Source organism: Chrysochloris asiatica, unplaced genomic scaffold (assembly GCF_000296735.1).
Source record: "Chrysochloris asiatica unplaced genomic scaffold, ChrAsi1.0 scaffold00063, whole genome shotgun sequence".
In the NCBI taxonomy this organism is placed as follows: domain Eukaryota; kingdom Metazoa; phylum Chordata; class Mammalia; order Afrosoricida; family Chrysochloridae; genus Chrysochloris; species Chrysochloris asiatica.
This window is the reverse complement of record NW_006408581.1, coordinates 1,278,928-1,284,083: the sequence shown is the minus strand read 5'-3', so window position 1 is coordinate 1,284,083 and position 5,156 is coordinate 1,278,928.

Below are 5,156 nucleotides of genomic sequence, written 5' to 3'. Positions count from 1 at the left end.
CCACTTACCAGAAAATATATTAATCAGTTGGCAAAATTTATACAAATTATAATATCAATTGTTGGTGAGCATGTGAAACAATGCCAACTTTTATGCACACTGCAGGCATAAGCATAGATTTCTGCAATTCTAAAAGAACAAGTCAGCAATATCAATTCCACTTCAATTTAGAGAATACAAGCAAATGTACACAAGAAAATATGCAAAAGTGTCTTTATTACAGTATTATACTTGTTATTGATGTTTGAATACTTCCTAAACTGAATAGTATAAGAGATGAAGTTAAATTGTAATATATTCAAATATTTGTACACTACACTGGTGGAGCTGTGGGTTACACATTTGGTTGCTAATTAAAGGACACGAATTCAAACCCCTCAGCAGCTGTGAAGGAGAGAGATGACACTCTCTGATGCTATAAAGATGTGCCATGGAGTCAGTTCTGACTCATAGCGACCCTGTACAGTGTTTCCAATGCTGTAAATCTTTACAGGAGCATAAAGCTTCATCTTTCTCCAGCAATACAGCTGGTAGTTTCGAACTGCTGGCCTTACAGTTCAAAGCCCGATTCGTAACAACTATGTTACCAGAGCTCCTTGCTATAAAGATTTAGTCTCAAAAATCATATAGAGGGTAACTGTGAGTCAGAATGGAGTCCTGGTGTGGCACTGTAGAATAAGCACTAGACTACAAAGTCAGTTGAAAGCCCAAGATTGATGGTTCAAACGTACCCGCTACTCCTTAGAAAACGTTTCAGGATTGCTATGGGACAAAACCACCATTCATCTGTCTATTTGACATACTGTAGTTGCTTGCATGTTGCTGTGATTCTGGAAGCTATGTCATGTGTATTTTAATACTAGCTGTGTCACCTACAGTGGACAGGTTTCAGCTGAACTTCCAGACAAGACAGACTAGGAAGGAGAGACAGATTAGTTCCAATTTAGTCCCTGAAAACCTTATGAATAACAATGGAACACCATCAGCACCAGAATACTGAATACTGAAGCATGATGAAGAGCAGCAGAATCAAATGAGATATAGTGCCAGAAGATGAGCAAAATATGATGGGGAAATAGACCTACTCAAAGTGGAGTTGACCATGATGACATGAATGGAGTAAGGCCTTCATAACCTCCATTTGCTCATGGGCTACAACTCAAAATGAAGAGAAACAGCGTTAAATATCTATTAATAATCAGAACATGGAAGATACAAAGTATGAATGTAGGAAAACTGGAAGTTGTCAAAAATAAAATGAAATGCAGAAACATTGATATCCTAGGCATTAGTGACCTGAAATGGGCTGATACAGGCCATTTTGAGTCTGACAATCACATGATTCACTAGGCTGGGGAATGACAAAATGTTCAAAAAGAACATCTCAAGATCTCTCTTGTAGTACAATGCTGTCTATGATACGATAATATGCGTACATCTACAATAGAGACCTGGAGTCCTGGTGTGTGTGGCACTGTGGATTAATGCACCAGACTGCAAAGCCATTTGAACTGCGAGTTCAGTGGTTCAAACTCACCAGCTGCTCCTTGGAAACCTTATACAGAGTCAATATGAGTCGGAATCACTCAACGGCACTCAACAACAATATAATAGAGACCAGAAAGGAGCTCTGGTAGCGTAGTGGTTACGAATTGGGCTGCGAACCTTAAGGTCAGCACTTCGAAACTACCAGCAGCTCCGCGGGAGAAAGATGAGGCTTTCTACTCCTGTAAAGATTTACACCCTTGGAAACCCTGTACAGGGTCGCTATGGGTCGGAACCGACTCAACGGCACTTAACAACAACAACAATGCCACGAAAGCCAGTGATGATGCAATTGAAGAATTCTAACAACTTATTCATTCAGAAACTGATCAGACAAACAATCAAGATGTATTGATAATTACTAGTGATTGGAATGCAAAGGTTGGAAACAAAGAGGAAGGATCATTAGTTGGAAACTATGGCCTTAGTGATATAAATGATTCTGGAGATTACATGATAGAATTTTGCAATACTAATGACTTCTTCATTGCAAATACTTTTTTCAAACCACATAAACACATGGACTTCACCAGATAGAATATATGGAAATTAAATTAACTACTTCTGTGGAAATAAACCTAAGATAGAAGAGTTGTAGGATGACATCAAGAACACCATACGGAAGAAAGCAGAAGGTCATTAAGAAGAAAGACAAGAAAGAAGGAAAAGACAAAAATGGATGTCAGAAGAGACTCTGAAACTTGCTCTCCAGAGTACAGATGCTAAAGCAAATGGAAGTAATGAGGAAGTAAAAGAGCTGAATAGATCATTTCAAAAGGGAACTCAAGAAGACACAGTCAAATATTATAATGACATGTTCAAAGACCTGGAGTTAGAAAAACAAAAGGGAAAAATACGCCGCATTCCTCAGGCTGAGGGAACTGAAGAAAAAAATTCAAGTCTTGACTTAAAATATTGAACGATTCTATGGACAAATTATTTAAGGATGCAGAAAGCATCAAAAGAAGATGGAAGGAATACACAGTCACTGTGCCAGAAAGGGATGGTCAATGTTCAGCTATTTCAAGAGGTAATATATGACCAAGAGTCAATGATCCTGAAGGAAGAAGTCCAAGGTGTATTGAAGGCATTGACAAAAAACAAGGCTCTGCAAATTGATGGACTACAAATTCAAACCTTTCAATAAATTCATGCAGCACTGGAGGCACTCACTCATCTATACCAAGAAATTTAGAAGGCAACTACCTGGCTCACTGACTGGAAGAGATCCATATTTGTGCCAATCCCAAACAGCGGCAACCCAATTGAATGTGGAAATTATCAGACAATATCATTAGTATCTCATGCAAGCAAAAAAGATGTCTCTTTGATGACTAAACTTTGCCTGATTCAAGCCATAGTCTTCAGTCACCTCATATGCATGCAAAAGTTCTACAATAGGTAATAATGACAGAAGAATTGATGCCTTAGACTACCAGAAAAATGAGTAAATCTATCTTAGGATTCAACCCGATGTTCCTTAGAAAAGAGAATGATGAGACTTTGGCTGGCTTTTTTTGTACATATCTTCCGGAAAGATAAATTACTAGAAAAAGACATCATGTTTGGTGAAGTAGAAAGGTAAACAAAAACTAGGGAAATTGTCAATGAGTTGAAATGACACAAAAGTCAAAACAACGAACTCAAACATACCACCAATCATGGAGACTATGTAGTACCTGATAATGATTCCTTCTATTATATGAAACCCTCAAGGTCAGCAGTTCGAAACTACCAGTCGCTCCGCGGGAGAAAGATGAGGCTTTCTACTCCCGTAAAGATTTACACCCTTGGAAACCCTGTGCAGAGTCACTATGGGTCGGAACCGACTCGATGGCACTTCACAACAACAACAATTATATGAAAAGTTGCCCATGAACTGGAGTCCACTAGATGGTAATTAACAGCAACAAATGCAGGATTATCTTTGTCAGCCTTTTTTTTAGAATCAAAATGATCTGGTCTGCTTTTTCTTTCCAACATTAAAATCAAATAAGCAAACCAATAACTTGCAAGTAATTTCCGGTTCATGGACACCCCATATGTTTTAGAATAGAATTACACATTCCATTGCATTTTCAAGATTGTGGTATTTCAGAAGTAGATCACCAGGTATGTACTCTAAGGAGCCTGTGGATTTGAACCCCAACCTTTGATGCATCTTGGCATCAATCTTTACTTGGATCTAGGATCTTCACAGAGTTCTGGTGTGGTACTATAGAATAAATACTGGACTGCTAACCACAAGGTCAGGAGTTCCAACCCACCAGCTGCTCCTTGGAAACCTTATACAGGTTAACTATGAGTTGGGAACCAGCTTGACAGTCCTAAACAACATCAATAGAGTCAGAGGCAAATTCTGCTTGCAATTTTATTTGATCTTTCTTAAAAATCATTGCTAAAATCAGAGTAAGTTATTGGAAACTCAATGTTACCATATTCATAAAATATTGTTAGGTGCCTTTATGACTCAAGAGAGTTTATATTTAAGGCTTCCAATTATGATTTACAAAAACAATCAATGCTTAGTAGGCTAACAAATTCCTTAAAAGTGTATTTTCTCAATTCTAGTATATAATGATTAAATAAACACAAAATCAAAAGTGTGTAGTGAGTATGGGGGGAGGGAATCTTGACCTTTTTTCTTATTGTGATTGATAGACAATAATTAGCTTAGTCTCAATTCATAAGATGTTAAGTTAGCATTTAAATGTCACATTAGTGCATTATTTCTATGAAAGGACATTTATAATTGTTTTTGCTTTTCTTGTGAATCTCTTCTCTTTATATTGTAAAATTGTTGATGTAATTACAAGTATGGCAAGAAAAGTGGAGTAAATTTTTTTCCTAATATATTATTATATTTTTTCACGTAAACAGAAATATCTTGCAGGATACTCTTAAGTATTGCGTCTGTGAGCAAATTTTATTATATGAGTATCTATAAAATTTAGAAATAATATTTAATTACCATAACAAGTTTTATTTGAAATAGAACCTACATTTATTGAATAGGGTAAGGTCATATACACCTAAAGTTGATATTTGCTGTTATTTGATCTAATAAACCCACACATAAGCATTTTAATTTTTAGTGATTATCTTTTTATGAAACTGTTACAGATAGTGTTGTCTATAAAAAATATAATATTTATACAAGCAAAGAAATTTCCCTAAAAACAGTATTTTCCTATTTCAATTAAATGCAAAACTGGTTTTAAGAAAGTACATATTGGTCAACTTCTGTTTGGCAGTGGCAGAGCAGAGTCAGGTAGGACGTGGGGTTGGGGCTGAAAACCCAGAGATGCAGCTCTCACAAAACTGCACTAGAGCTCTCGATCTACCATAAGGGTCAAGGCATCAGATTCCCACAATCGCCAGCGGAAAAATCATGGTATAAAGGAAAACATTGTATTTTAGAAATAAAAACGGGACTCCTTCTGTAGCCATCCTGCCCAGGCGGAAATCAGAGGGTGGGACTACAGCCAGACCTGCACAGGGAACCATCACTAAAAGCAGCAAAGTGACATTTGCAAAAGGAGGTGTGGAGGGATTCTACACAGTAGGGTTTTTTTTTGTTTATTTTCTCCTCTTCCCTATTATGCCTTCTT